Here is a 15,736-nt window from a genome sequence, read left to right as displayed (position 1 = left end):
CCGGGCCCCGCCCAGCCCGGGAGCCGCCAATCGAAAGCCCTAATGAGCAGCGGGGGCGGGACTCGCGCCTTTAAAGGGACCTCTTGGCTCGCGGCCACGGGTGGCTGGGGGTAGGGGGCGGGATTGGAGGGTTAGAGTGGGAGGGGGGGTGGAGGCGCGGGACGCAGACCACGTTAGAACCTTGGCTCCTGGAGTGGCAGAACCTCAAGCTTCAATGGGACCCTCATTTCATAAATGAAGAAACTGAGATTTAAAGAGGGGAACTACCGAAGGTCACAGAGCGAGTTCGTGGGTAAGCCTGGTAAGAACCCTGGTCTCCCGGGGATCTCACAGCGATTGACGGTTTATAGTTCACAAGAGCCAGGAAAGCTTCCCTTCTGCATTTATTCCAGTAAATTCGCCAACCCTTCTTGAAGGAAGTTCTTGCTAGCCCCTAAATAAATTTCCCCCCACCCCCGCCCTGCAGCATTTTAAAGCTCGTGTTTTAGCTGATTCCTGGCCAGGCTCCTAGCCCAAGACTAGCCCCTCCCTACTGCTAGACGACTGTCCCATTGACCTTTATGACCCACAGATGACCCCACTGGGCCTGGCTCACACTCTGCTTGTTGTGGCAGTAGGGCCAGAGGGTCAGTGTGGGAGGCCTGAGCTGCCCTGGGGGAAAGGAAGGAACAAAGGGGGCCCTCAGTTCCGAGCACCTGGGTAGAGAGGCTGGGCGGTGAAGTGGGTGGGGAAGGGAAGAAGGAGGGCAGCTGCCTGCAGGAATGGATATAAAGGACAAGGAGGACCATGGAGACTTTAACACTGGGCCTGGATGGAGGAGGAGACCAATGCTGCAAAGTCACAATTCCCTTCCCAGTCCACCTCCCTCCCTCTGAGCCCAGAGGCCTCTTCCCTGCCCCCTGCCTCCCAACATTGGGGCCATTCACAGGGCCCCTCACCAGCTGCCCTCACTTCACCCAGCTCCCTCCCCTGGAAAGGGCCCAAGAGAAGGACCCAGCTGCAGCTCCAGATGTGGATGGGGCTCTCTGGGGGAGGGGAGCAAGGGGAGTCTGACTCCAGGCCTCTTACATCACCCTCAGATGATGAAACTGTGTCAGAGATTTTGGCAAGGGTGTGGACTGGGGTCTGAGGATGCATCTGTTGGTGCCATCTTCCTCCCCTTCTCTCCTCCACTCGCAACCCACCACCCCCCGCAATAACTGCTTCATGCAGTAGCTCAGATCCCTGTTTGGCTTGACCTATTAAGGTCAAATCAAAACCAAAGATAATTTTAAGAGCAAATTTCAAGGGCCAATCAACACATCCTTTTCATCCCCATGGCAAACAGGAGGAGCACTGCGAGCAGTGCCCCCAGGATGGAGGCTGGAGAGGAGGTCTTGGTGGGATCCTGGACCTTTTATTAGCATTTGAATCTAGAGGAAGCTGTCCCTGGGGCCAGGGGATCACCTCTCCCGGACCAGGAGGCTAGCAGAATGTTGCAGTCAGATCCTGCAACATTCCTCCCCATCTTCCAACCAAAATAAGATGTGGGGAGGAGACTAACACATATGGACCACCTACACAAGGTATTTTATGCACATATTCTCATTTTATCCCTGTAACCTTGTGAAATAGGCTTTTTTATTCTTTTTAAATTTTGCAGATGGGGAAACTGAGCCTCACATGTATGAATTGCAGCATATAAGCAACAGACTCCGGATTTGAACTTGTATATCTTGTTCCAGACTTCCCAGATGACCACCAAGGCGGAAGCGATGGTGATGCCAAGGCGGAAGGGATGGTGATGCCCAGGCAGAAGGGAGCTAGGCTGGCCCAGGCTTTTCCTGTAGGCATAGCGGGCTCCAGGTTCAGCCTTCCCGGACGGTAATGTTGCTTTCTGAAGAGCTACTTTCCCGCCAACTCATCTCTGGACTTCTCTGGGGCCCAACTCTGATTTCCTGCCTGCAGGAGGTCCCCTCTGACTTCCGATAGTAGATGACCCTTCTGACTCACAGTTCTACTGCTGGGAAATGCCTCCAGAGCTGCTGCCCACCCCCTCTGCATCCCTCCAGGTCACTGGGTGTCGAGTCAGGGGAAGCAGGGATGCACATGGGTGGGAAACTCAGTCCTCCTAAATGTCAGAGCCTCAGGACTTTGGCTACTCAGAAGTAGCTCCCTCCTGGGCCACCAGGAAGCAGCAGGGCAGCCAGCATCCCGACGTCACTCCTGGACTCTGCTGCTCAGAGGCTAGACAGAGAACCAAGGTGGGAAAGAGGCTTAAACCACAGCGTGGGGAGATTTAGGTTAGGTGGGTCAGAGGAAGTTTAGGACAAGACTTGTCCTTTTCGGTCTCTGTCCAGCTTCAGCACAGCCACTGCTTCCTCTCTTTGGTTTTTCCCATCCCCCTCTCTCCCACCACCTCTATCCCCTTCCAGCTTTTCTTCTTTCTTTCCCTCCTTCTCAGACCCCAAAGTTTCTCAGGATTAGCTGCCCATGTGCGTATCTCCCCCACCCCCAAATCTTTCCTCACTATCTCACAGAAACAGGCAAACACACACACATGCACACAACCATGAGTGGCCCTGAGAGTTCCCTGATTGGACTGAGGTTGGAGCCCCAGCTCTTGTCCTGAGCTGAGGCCCTTCCCCCAGGTATCTTGGGGCTTCTTCCATCATTTCTCTTGACAGGAGCTGTGGGCGTCTGGGCAGATGGGAACCTGGGGGAGGTGTGGGAAGCCCTCTCTGAGGCAGGAAGCTCCCACACTACTGTAGTTAAAATACTCCGGCAGCAACTTGGGGCAGCCATCTGGGATGCCCAGATCTCCCAGGACACTCAGCTCTCAACAACAACCCTATAGGAACAAATTAAAAACCTAAGAGATAGTTGTAGGCCCTGGAAATGTCTCCCAAAAGTGGCCTGAACTTGAGTTCTGTTTCCTTTTATCTTCTTCAGGGTTAGCATTGGGCATTGGCATTTACAAAAACTCTCTAAGCATTAAGCAAAAGTTATAGGAGTGGAAGATACAGCATTCTGGATCTCCAATCCTAATACCCAGCCACACCCCAGCAGCTATGCATGGTTCCATGGGAGAACAGGCATAGCCCATCCTGCTGGCATATAGTCCAGCCACATCTTCCAATGCCCACCTGGAGACTGAGCCCAGTTCTGCCCAGCAACAGGAGCTCAGAGCTCTAGAGAGCCTCTCCTGGGGTGCAGACTCAGGAGATCTTAGCTCAGGGGCAGACTTAGCCTGACTTCCTCTTTTATAGGAGGAGACAGACTTAGTTACAGAGGAAACCAGAGTTGTTATAAATAGCAAGGAAGGGAGAAAACTGCTATGGATTACAAACACACCATCAATCTTAAACTATTTTTAGTTTCAAATAATAATGAGAGTCTAATTAATGCTCTGTATAACTTCAAATGTGGGATCTTTATCTACCTTTCTACTTTGTGATGCTTTCTAATACAGTATGAGGGCCAAAGGCAGGAAGAGCTATGGGCAATTCTCAATGTTACCAAATCCTAGATGTGGAAAGAACCTGAGAAATTTAGTCTAGCCCTTTCATTTTCAGTGAAGAAACTGAGGCCCAGAGAGGTCAAAGGACTTGTCCAAAGTTGCACAGTAAGATAGGGACTGAGCAGTGACTAAAAGCCTAGTCCCTGTACTCCAGAAGCAGGGCAGTTCCACAACAGTACAATAGAACCCAAAGGCTAAACATCTATGGTTGGGCTGTTGGTGAGTTTATAGCCTGGATAAAAGTTAGGTCTGGGCCAGGTGTGGAGGCTCACGCCTGTAATCCCAGCACTTTGGGAGGCTGAGGCGGGTGGATCGCTTGAGGCCAGGAGTTCGAGACCAATCTGGCCAACATGGCAAAACCTCACCTCTACTAAAAAATACAAAACTTAGCCAGATGTGATGACACATGCCTGTAATCCCAGCTACTCAGGAGGCTGAGGCACAAGAATCGGTTGAACCCAGGAGGTGGAGATTTCAGTGAGCTGAGATCGCACCGCTGTACTCCAACCTGGGGAACAAAGCAAGACTCTGTCTCAAACAAACAAACAAACAAAAAAAGTCTGAATGAAATAGCAAAAGACAGCCCAGAAGCTGAAGTGTGGTCTTCTGTGTCCCAGAGTTTTGGGTTCAAATCCTAGCTCTGCAACTGACTAGCTATGTAACCCTGGGCCGGTGTGTAACTACTCCAAGCATCAGCTCCCACATCTCAAAATGAGGATAATCACACTCACTTCATTACAGGACTATTATGAGGTTTAAATGAGGTAACGTGGGTCAAGCATCCAGCACAGTGCTCAGCAAAAAATGGATGTTAATTTCCTTCACATTTCTCTTGGATTCTCTATCCCTTCTTCAATGGACTCCTATCCTCTAACTGGACAGAAGGGCAGATTTGTCATAAAGCAGTCACGTGAGGGATAAGAAGTCTCACATGAGTGTGAATGAAGCTGGGGGTGGGCGGGGGATAGTTTATGGCAATGAAGTTTGCCTGGCGCAAGTGGTCAGTGTCAGATCCAGAGGGTGGGAGAAGACAGATTTGCGGAAAATTATCCATCCTCTGCTAACCACTCAGTGACGGGCCTCGGGGTCCGGGGTCAGTGTTTGCAGGGGAGGAGGGAGGCTGGGCATGCTGGGTCCTCATTGTACACAAATACCCCGGGCCTCAACCTCACCCGTGTGCCACACTGTGCCAAGGGTGTTACATAACATTTCTCTTTTAATCCTCACAACAATCTATGAGGCAAATACTGTTCTCGTCCCCATTTTGCAGAAGAGGAAATGAGCTCAAAGGTCACTTGGCTAGTGTAGTAGTCATTAGTGCTGTCTCCAAATATTTCCGGCTCTCTGCCTTCTGGCACAAGGTAGGACTGCATGTTCTCGCTCTTCTTTGATGCTAGCTGTGGACATGTGAACAACTTTAACCAATAAAATGTGGCGGAACTGATGTGCGTTAGCTCTAGCGGAAGCATTAAGACTCTGGCACCCTCACACCTATGTTGTTCATAGAGTGTAAATGAGAAATAAACTTTCATTGTGTTAAACCACTGAACTTACAAGTTGTGTGTTGCCATGGCAAGCCTGGCCTACCCTGACACAGTTAGGAAGGGGCAGAGCCAGAGTTCGGAGGCCTGGTCTGTAAAGATGCCAGATGGCGTGAGTACCTTCCAGAGATCGACCTGCTTGCCTAAGACACACAGAAGCCCCTTTCTGGGCTACTTAGAGCCCTGTGGGGCAGGGGAGGAGGGTAGGCAGCGTCCCTACCCTTATCTCTTTCCCTCCTGATTTGACTGTGATTTTATGGGGTTTCCAGGTTGCTGAGCCCGGGGGAACTGACTAAATGAGTGTGGTTTTGTAGGAACACTTAGGGGCTTATAGTTTTCTGGTTAGCTACTACTCATAGTCTTCTGGTTAGAAGTGCTGAGCTACTTCTCAGGGCTCTCCAGGAGACACTCTGAGAAGTAATTGGAAAATTCCGACTTCCTCCCTGCCCATCACCCAAATAGGAAATAGCTGGGTATCAGGACATGCCTGCATTCACTCCCAAATCAAAGATAAACCCTACTCAAGTCACTCTTTGCTTTGGGACTCAGTTACTCCTCTGTGAAATGGAGCCACTTCAAAGGGTTAGGGTAACTGCTCAGAGATTCTAGAGGAAGCCCATTCCAGATTGTATAGATCTTCTCAGAGGTGCCTGCAAAATGAGAACAGCTACTATTTCTGAACATTGTGCTGGGCATTGCACCAAATGCTTCAGATTCATACGGTCATGGAATGCTCACACAACCCATGGAGGTAGGAACATAAAGAAAGCCAGGATACCAAGAGGTGCACAAGGTCACATTGCAAGTGGTGGGCAGGGTTCAAACTCAAGCATGCTGCCTGCCCGTTTCATCCTCGGCTGAATTACAGGGAGGGAAAAGGATGAATCTGGTCTTGGCAGCTGCTGAGCTGCCAAGAAAGTGAGCACAGCCCCCTAAGGAGTTATGAGCTTCACGTGTCTACATAAATACTTGCCCATGAAGGACCCCAGCAGCTTTGTCATAGGCCCAAACTGGAAACACCACAAATGTCCATCAACAGGGGAGTGGATTAAGAATCTGTGGTATATCATATGGTGGGATATTATTTAGCAATAAAAAGGAATGAACTATTGATACCTGATAGAATGTGGATGAATCCCCAAATTCATTATGCTCAGTGAAAGAAGCTAGACGAAAAAGAGCACATACTGTACAATTCCACTGATGTACAAATTCTAGAAAATGTAAACTATAGTGTCAGAAAGCAGATCAGTGGTTGCCTGGCAAGGGGAGGGACCTGGGAGGGGTAGGAGGACATGAGGGCATGAGCAACGTTTTGAGGTGGTGGGTATATTTATTTATTTATTTATTTATTTTAGATTTTTTGAGACAAGGCTTTGCTCTGTCACCCAGGCTGGAGTACAGTGGTGCAATTGTGGCTCACTGCAGCCTCAAGCTTCCCAAGCTCAAGGGATGCCCCCCATCTCAGCCTCCTCACAGGCGCACACCGCACCACCACACCTGACTCATTTTTGTATGTTTGTAGAGACGGTTTCACCATGTTGCCCAGACTGGTCTCGAACTCTTTGGCTCAAGCAATCTGTCAGCCTCAGCCTCCCAAAGTGCTGGGATTACAGGTGTGAGCCACTGCACCCGGCATATTTATTGTCTCAATGGTGGTGATGCTTCCGTGGGTGTATGCTAATACATCTGTCAGACTAATCAGATTATACACTTTGAATATGTGCAGATTATTATACATTAATTACATACCTCAATAAAGCTGTTGAAAAGTAACTTGTCCCAACTTCTTTGTTCAAACAGAGGTGCAGAGTGATTGGTGACTTCTCCTGGGCCATGAGGACAGTCAGTTAAAGTCCTGGCTACCTCTTCCTGAGACCACGTGGCCTATGGCTTCATGGAAGGTGCCACCTCCCAAGAAGGGGCTAGTGGCAGGGAAGTCAAGAAACAGAGAGACGGAAAGGTGGCATAAAACAGGAGAGGGAGACACTGGAGAGGGGCCGGCAAGAGGCCAGGCTGGGGACGTCAGCGAAGAGGAAAACAGAGATGAAGCCACAGGCCTGAGGACAAGGGAAGAGGAGAGACAGGAGATGGGACCCCTTCCCAGACCTGGTGATGAGGAGGAGGCTCTGAGCAGTCCTAGCCAGGCCCCAGAGGAGCCATTCCCTTCCTTTGACAGATGCCACCCGTGTACGCCCCTGCCCCCAATGAAGTTAACAAATCACCACCACCAGCCTACCCTGGCCTGGTTGCTGTTGACGTTCAGTCCCCAGGATGCATCATTTTCTTGGATTTTAATAGATAATTGCCTTGGCCAGACCCTGCAGAGCAAATTGCCAGCAAATGTTCATTTAACACTTTAAAAATCGAGGGGGAAGAGGAGAGGGCTTGGAGGCAGCATGTGGAGAGAGGTCAACCTCTAAAGTGCCAGCTCTCCAGAAATGCAGCCAGACTGAGGGTTTTAAGGGATGGTAGTGAATGCCAGCACTCCAGGCAGTGTGTGTGCTGAATCTCATAGGATGGTTTTAGGAGCACTTCAAAGGCCTTTTTGACCGAGATAGTCACGTCGGCCCGAGGTGAAACAACTCTGGAAAAGTTAGTCTGTGTCCTCCCTGCAACCCTTGTATTTCCTGACACTTGTATCAGTAGACAGAGGAGACCCTTGGCCTTAAGGAGAATTTGGGAATTAGGATCTAGTGAAGATGCGGAGAAGCAGGAAAAGACCCTTTTTTCTCTTTAACTTCTAAACTCGGAGGATCCAAATAGCAGGCCAGGACTGGGTGGAGCAAAGACGTTAAGTCATAACCAAAATTGAAAAGAATGTAGAGGAAGAGGCCCTTTTCTCCCACCCTCCAGTGATGAGGGTCCCTTGGGCTGGAAAAGGGGAAGGAGGAGATAGGGGGCTAGGCCTTGAAGGAGGTCAAACCCTAAGACAAGAGGATCAGATTTGGGGTGCTGTGAGAGGCGAGGGAGGTCTTCCCGGAGAGACAGTCAAGCTCTGATGGTGGCTGGTGCTAGAGTGGCTGGGCCCCCACCTGCAGACCACTCCCCATCATCACTGAGTCAGCCTTCTCCTCCCCGCTCAGAGGGGACTCAGAGAGGGACCTCTCAAGGTGGTCTCAATGAGAAGAGGTACAGAAAGCCCCCATCAATTTTGGTCTGTACGCTGCCCAAGAACCACCGTCCTTGGTGAGCCCCCATCCTAACCATTTTGTGTGGTCAAGACGCATATAAACTGTCCCAAAACAAAAGACAGAGAGCAGGGACTACTAGAGGGTGAGTGGATGTACTCGGGTGGGTCTGGCTAGTGGGGAAACCGACCCTCATTATACCAGGTGAAATATAAAGTTACCATTTTGTAGACAAGAAGGCATAGAATATTGGCAATTTCAAATGATACCATCTAATATGTTCTATGTAGCAGTCTCTTGCATTTGCCCACCTTTCCTCCCTCTCTCCCTCCCTTCCTGCCTTCCTTTTCCCCTTCCTTCCATTTTTTCCTTGCTAGGAATACAAAGTTGATAAAGATTCAATGCCTGCCCCTGAGAAACTCACAGTATGCTTGGAAAAAAACAAACTGCAAACCCCTAATTAGGATACAGTGTAATAAATGCCAATAATGAGAGTTATCAGGTGCTCTAAGAGCACTAAGGAAGCAGCAACTAAGTTTACTTGGGTGATCAGAGAAGACTTGCGGGAGGCACTGTCAGGCTGAGACCCAAGGAGGAGTTCGTTGGGCGCAGCGACACTGTCAGTAGAAGCCTGAGAGCGCGTGGCCTGTGCAAGAGGGAGTTGTTGAGTTGCCTATGGTTGGGCTGCTGCTTGGCAGAGTGTGCAAAGGGTTTCAGGCCAGATTAGTGGAGGATGAGTGGGGATTGGAGGGTAGTGGTGGATTGTCATGTGAGCCTCACAAGAATACAAAAAGTAAGAGGCTTAAGAATAGTGTCCAGACTCCCGCTGGACACCTGGTTTCACCATTTCAGGGTCAAGTGACTGCAACTAATTCACTCAGCCTTTCTGAACCTCTGTTTTCTTGTTATAAAATGAGATTAGTAGTAATACCTATTTTATAGGTGTTGCAGTGATTACATGATATGAAAGGCAAAATGCTTAATGAATCAGGCTTAATGTATGTTATAACCATTATTGTTCTACAGATGAGGAAACCAAAGGGCAGAAACATTTTTAGGAGAACACACAAGTGGGAATGGGAGTGGGTGTTCTCCAAGTCCAGGGCCTCGCTCTGCTGCCCCCTGCATGTTTCAGGACAGGCTTTCTGAAGCTTGGCTGAGGAAGCCTGGAGTCTCTTCCTGGCTCTTCTCGTGAACTTAGTGATGTGAGGTACATGGGGTTGTTTCCTTCCCTGGGTCTTCATTTCCCTTCTCCCCACCATGGAATCTCTCTTTCTTCATTTGACTTTATTTTTATTTATTTTTTGAGATAGGGTCTCACTCTGTTGGCCGGGCAGGAGTGTGGTGGTGCAACCATGGCTCACTGCAGTCTTGACCTCCCAGGCTCAAGGGATCCTCACACCTCAGCCTCCCAGGTAGCTGGGATGACAGGCACGCACCATCATGCCTGGATAATTTTCTTTGTTTGTTTGTTTTGTTTGTGTTTGGTTTTTTTTGAGACAAAGTCTCACTCTGTCACCCAGGCTGGAGTGCAGTGGTGTGACCTGGCTCACTGCAACCTTTGCCTCCTGCGTTGGAGCAATTGTCCTGCCTCACCCTCCCGAGTAACTGGGATTACAGGTGTGCACCACCATGCCTGGCTAATTTTTGTATTTTTAGTAGAGATGAAGTTTCATCATGTTGGCCAGGCTGGGCTTGAACTCTTGACCTTAGGTGATCCACCCATCTTGGCCTCCCAGAGTGCTGGGATTACAGGCATGGGCCACTGCGCCCAGCCTCCTCTGAACCTTTCAAACCCCAGTGTCTGTCTCACCAAGGTATGTGATACCATCGCATTTTCAGCTGACAAGACCAGAATCATCACTTGCCCCTTGTATTTGTGGCCAATTTCTTTTAAAAATGCTTCTGTGCTTTGGTTTCCTCAACTGGACTTTAAGTTCCATTGAGACACACAGTTATGGACCACAGGGGAAAGTAACCATGGAATTAGAAGGCTGGAGGGCACATCCCAGATCTGCCACTTACCAACTATAGACCTCTCAGTGGCCTCATTAGGAAAATGGCAGGAGGATGACCTGTGGTGGGGTTGGCATTGTGAACTGTCAGCCCCAAGGCTGGGGTGGCATGGTACTAGGGATCAGATGCCAGAAGAATGGGGGCATAACCTTGTGAAATAGGAGTTGGGGTTAAGCTCAGCCTTGCCTTGGCAGTGTCTTCTCTAGCAGTCTGGGGCAGGAGCTGGCCTCTACATCCATGCCAGTTGGTGAGAGCTGGCAGGGCCTCTAGGAGGACGAGGCCTGGTGCTGAGGTGTGTGGGCTGCCCATTGCTGCTTCCCTGTGCCCCCTAAAGTGCCTGGGAACCCCCAAGGTTGGCTTCCTCCTGTCTTACAGATCTGACCCCATCACTAGCCAGCATTAGGCAGAATCAAAACAACAGCTTCCTTCCATTCCTGTGCCAGGTCCTTCCTCAATCACATTTGCATCTCACAACCACTTTAGGAGTAGGAATGACCTTCCCATTAGACAGAGTGAGGAGCAGAGACTTCAAAGGGTTATATGAACTGCCTGACCATCGCTCAACGTGGATACAGGGAAAGGGGATTCGGGCTTCCAAGGCTCTGCTCGGAAACACCTTGCAGACAACAGCCACCACCTCCCTGCCTCAAGAACCCAGGACAGGCAACTTGGCAGGAGTCCCTCAGGGCCAGGGAGCTCCTCCCCATTCTGAAGACAGACTGGAACTGAGGCCCACCCTCTTCCACCTTTCCAGAGACCCTCCAACTGAGCTCCACACCCCCCAGATGGAGGGCTCCCCTAGCCCCCACAGCCCCAGCATGCAGCTTTGTGTCTACCCCTCCTGCCAGCCACACCCCGCCCCTTCTGGCAGAACCCCCCACCCAGCAGCTGGGCCCTGTATCTGCAGGGAACTGTCAGGGAGAAGACAAGGGTCTGGCAGACACTGTCCCTGGCCAGTGCCCCCAGGTGACAGAAGGGGGCCCACCTGCTCCTAGGGATACACTGTCTGTCAGGGGGTCCTGCTGAGGGGCGTCTGTCTTCTCTGTATTTGCCCACTTTCCCTCCCTCCCACCTCAGGCCTCATCCTGCCACAATTTGTTCCTTTTAGGCTTTGAGTAGCCCGGCAGCCCTATGAGGGGAAACCCGCCTACGAGTTGAAGCGAAGCTGGTGCAGAGGTAGAATTTTGCACATTCTGATAAATTACAACATCTTATATGTTGCAAAGGAAAATGCCTGAACTTTTCCATAGAGTGAAGACCTAATAGGAAAGTTTCTCAGAGCCTGTGTTTACACATGTATCTGTTAGTTAGGCTGGAAGGGACAGCATAGATTTGACAAATGGTGTACCATCAAGGATGTGGAATTAGATGCTAAACTGAATCCCACCTTGGCTCTCTTATGAGCTGTGTGGTTAGGCAAGTTACGTTTGTTCTCTCTGTGCCTTTTTTTTTTTTTTTTTTTTTTGAGAAGGAGTTTCGCAGTTGTCGCCCAGGCTGAAGTGCAGTGGTGTGATCTCGGCTCACTGCAACCTCTGCCTCCCAGGTTCAAGCAATTCTCCTGACTCAGCCTCCCAAGTAGCTGGGATTACAGGCACACACCACCATGCTCGGCTAATTTTTTATATTTTCAGTAGAGATGGGGTTTCACCATGTTGGCCAGGCTGATCTCAAACGCCTGACCTCATGTGATCCACCCGCCTCAGGCTCTCAAAGTGCTGAGATTACAGGTGTGAGCCACTGCACCTGGCCCTCTCTGTGTCATTTTTGCAAAGTGAGGATGATGATACCTTTCTTAATTGTTAAGAGGATTAAATAAATTAGTATAATGGCAAAACCGTTGGAAGAGGGCCTGCCATATAGTTCGCTTTCTTTTTTTTTTTTTTTTCAGTCTTATTTTGTCACTCAGGCTGGAATACAGTGGTGCAATCATAGCTCACCTTGAACTCTTGGGCTCAAGCCGCACTCTCACTTCAGCCTCCCAAGTAGCTAGGGCTGTCAGATCATGTTACCACGTCCAGCTAATTTTTAATTTTTTTTTTTGTGTGTGTGTGTGTGTGCGCGTGTGTGTAAAGACAGGGATCTTCCTACATTTCCCAGGCTGGTCTTGAACTCCTGGCATCAAGCAATCCTTCCACCTTGGCCTCCCAAAGTGCTGGGAGTACAGGTGTGATTCACTGCGTCCAGCCCTAGTTGACACTCTATATGTGGTAGGCATTACTACGAGATGTTCAGATACCTCATAAATAAGAGTGTCCTTTTATAAAACTTTACAGCATACACTTATGTTCCATTTTATCTTGTCTTCCCTAGAGATGAGCCAACTGAGCAGGAGACAGTGTAAGCAGCTGTGGGGGTGTTGAGTACTCCCTCCTGCCTGTGGGAGCTGCACCGTGGAGTCTAGCTTGTTATCCTCCAGAGGCAGAGCCCCACCTCCCTGCCTCCTCTTGGTATAGATGGACAGCCATGGTGGCGAAGGCTGCAGAGCTGAGCAGGTGATACTGGGCAGCGACCCTGCTGCGGGCAGGGTCCACACCCCATAGCTCTTTCCTGCATTTATTTAACAAGCGACATTGAGCCAGCAATCTCTGTTGAAAAGTGCTCAGCCCTGGAGACAGAACTGTGAACAACGTGGACACAGCTCCTGCTTTGTGAAGCTTGGTGTCTGGCTGGGGTAAAAATAAACAAGCAGTTACAACACAGTTACGATCCCTACTGTAACGGAGGAGAGATGGCAGCCAAATTTCTGGGCCAGGCTACAGAGAGTTTGGGGGTGTTCAGAGAAAGCCTTCTGCAGGAAGTAATAGCAAAGCTAAGGTTTGAAGGGTGACTAGAGCTCAGTCAGGTAGAAGGCTCAGGACGCTTCCAGAGAGAACAGTACATGTGAGCTCAGAGGTGAAAGCTCCCTCTGGGTGGGGCGAACAGGAGACTTGGGCAGGGTCTGATCTGGGAGAGGCTTGTGAGCCCAGGCAAGGGTTTTGCTTGCTATTCAGGGGCTTTGGGCGTGCCTTTAAAAGTTTTCAGCAAGGAGACAAGATGACTGGTTCTTCCTTTTAGAAAGATCAGAGACAGATGGGGAGCAAGAGAAAAGAGGAGACTGGAGGCCCGTTCAAAGGCTGTCACAATAGATAAAGCACGAGATGATGGTTGAACGGATCAGGAAAGTGATCGTGAGGATGAAGAGAAAGGAGACAGATGTGAGAGATACTTAGGAGGGCAAATCTGTGGGGCATGGTGGGAGGGGGAGGTAGGCATCCAGGACAACACCCAGACTTCTGGTTTGAATAAGGAGTGGGCTTCCCCGAGACCAGCAACACCAGAGGAGTAGCAGGCTTTCGGGAAAGGATAAGAGGCCACCACTGGACAAGGTGAGCATTAAGCACAAGTGAGACATCTATGCAGAGTTGTCTGGGAGGAGCAGGATACAGATCTGGAGTTTAGGACAGATTTTGACTAGAAATACGGATTTTGGAATTACTGGCACATACATGCAACTAAGATATGAACGTGTACTACATGAGAAGAAAAGGTCAAGGAGACAGAGTCTACCCGAGAGGTAGGCAGGCCAAGGGAGAACTCCCAAGGAAGATTCAAGTTGGAACACTCGAGGGGTACGAGGAAATTCAGGAGATCTGACACTCGGGGGGAATTTCAGGCAGGGAGGAGGGTAAATTGTATCTCATGCTGCCTGGAAGTCAAGTAAGGTAAAGATGTAAGAGTCCACTGGGTTAGCAACCAGATAGTGACATTGGTGAGTGTGGTTTCAGAGAAGGGGTGGGGCAGAGGCAGACTGCCTAGAGAGGAGAAATGAGAATGGAAGGGGAAATAGAAATGTGGACAAGGAGACCACACAGGTAAGAAGTTTGGTCCTCAGTCAGGAGCAGTGGCTCACGCCTGTAATCTCAGCACTTTGGGAAGCTGAGGCGGGCGGATCACTTGAGGTCAGGAGTTCAAGACTAGCCTGGCCAACATGACAAAACCCAGTTTCTACTAAAATTACAAAAATTAGCTGGGCGTAGTGGTGCACACCTGTAGTCCCAGCTACTCGGGAGGCTGAGAGAGGAGAATCGCTTGAACCCAGGAGGTGGAGGTTGCAGTGAGCCGAGTTCATGCCACTGCACCCTAGCCTGGGTGCCAGAGTGAGACTCTGTCTTAAAAAAAAAAAAAAAAAAAAAGGGTCAACAGATGATAGATCATAGATGACGGATGGAGGGAGGGAGGGAGGGAGGGATGGAGGGATGGAAGGAAAAAGAGAGAGGGAGACAGAAATAGGGAAATAGGATGGCTGCAGAGTCAGGCTGCTAAGAGGGAGTCACCTGAAATGTGTTCCATGCAGCTAGAAGGGGCCTACAGAGAGGCAGAGAGAGGGGATAAGGGCTGGGGTAGAATCCGAGCAACTGGCAGGAGAGCACTGGCTTCCACTGGATCAGAAGGGAAGGAGGAGAATGCGACAGCAGAAACAGGTGGGTTCATCAGTGTGGGGACAGGAGCTGCGAGAGGAACCTTCTGGTAGCTTCTATTTTTTTTTTTTTTGTGGAGAAGGGAGCAAAGCTAGCTGCTGGTGTTGGGGTTTGAGCAGAGAAGAGCATTGAGATTGCTGCACTGACAGGGACTAGGAAGCATTGGGGCCCTGTTGAGACTGGGGGCAGGGACGTACAGTGCATTGAGAGTGTGAGTGTCCCTGCCCTGCATGACTGATACCCTAGGCCTGGCTGAGAAGCCCAGAAGCTGCCTGGGGGTTCGCCAGGAGGCTGCACGGGGAGGCCAGTGTGGTTTCCACAGCAACAGCCACAGAGCAGGCGCTTGGCACAGGCTTAATGACGGAATGGCGAGAAGAGCAAGCAGTCCAGTGAAGGGGGAAGGATGCTGTGGGGACGCAGAGGCCCCGACGCAGAGTCCTGACCTCGCCTCTGGCTGTGCACCCCAGGGCTGTCCCATCACCTCTCCATGCCTCCATTGCCTCATCTTTAACGTGGAATTCACACCTACCTCGCATGGTTGTGGTGGCAATGAAATGAATATTGTAACTGAAAGTGCTTTGTAAACATAACGTATTGCGGCCCCTGGCATGAGAGCAGGTGTGTAGGTGGCACACAGCAGGCACTTGGTAAACAGTAGCTACTGTTACTCATCGTTACTTGGTGTGGCTGAGAGGAGCCCTGGAGAATGTAGATCTTTGGTATTCAAGGCCATAAACAGGGGGCAGTTGAGGGCTCTGAGAGCCTGTGTTGGCAGTGGACTCTGGCCAATGCCTCACGGTCACAGCTTAGAAGATGTTTGGCATTGGTGTGACCTGGGGTGTGCGATTGCTTCTGAGGCCACCAGTCCTTCCTGGGGTTGCTTGGTCCCGGTCAGTGGACTTGGCTGTGGAGTTCCAGGAGAACCCACAACAGGTCCCTCTCTGCCTCATGCAGAAAAAAATCCAGATGACCCCTCTGTCTTTCTCCATGCCCAGTCTCCCAAGCCCATGGGGAGGGTTCCTGGGGAAGGGACTGGGGGAGAGGGAAACACAAGTGTAGAAGAGTCCAAAAAACTGGACAAGCAGAGGCCAG

General features: G+C 50.3%; 1 long non-coding RNA gene across 1 annotated transcript; it reads left to right on the top strand.

The window, feature by feature from the left end:
* Positions 1 to 163: 163 nt before the first annotated feature.
* LOC105547125 lies at positions 164 to 4,037 on the top strand. The gene is made up of 2 exons (XR_001007184.1): positions 164 to 292; positions 1,643 to 4,037. It is a non-coding gene; the product is annotated as an uncharacterized LOC105547125 (long non-coding RNA).
* The last annotated feature ends 11,699 nt before the right edge of the window (positions 4,038 to 15,736 follow it).

Source organism: Mandrillus leucophaeus, unplaced genomic scaffold (assembly GCF_000951045.1).
Source record: "Mandrillus leucophaeus isolate KB7577 unplaced genomic scaffold, Mleu.le_1.0 Scaffold38, whole genome shotgun sequence".
NCBI lineage: Eukaryota > Metazoa > Chordata > Mammalia > Primates > Cercopithecidae > Mandrillus > Mandrillus leucophaeus.
The sequence above is the reverse complement of the archived record's forward strand: the minus strand, read 5'-3'. Positions and strand labels throughout refer to the sequence as shown.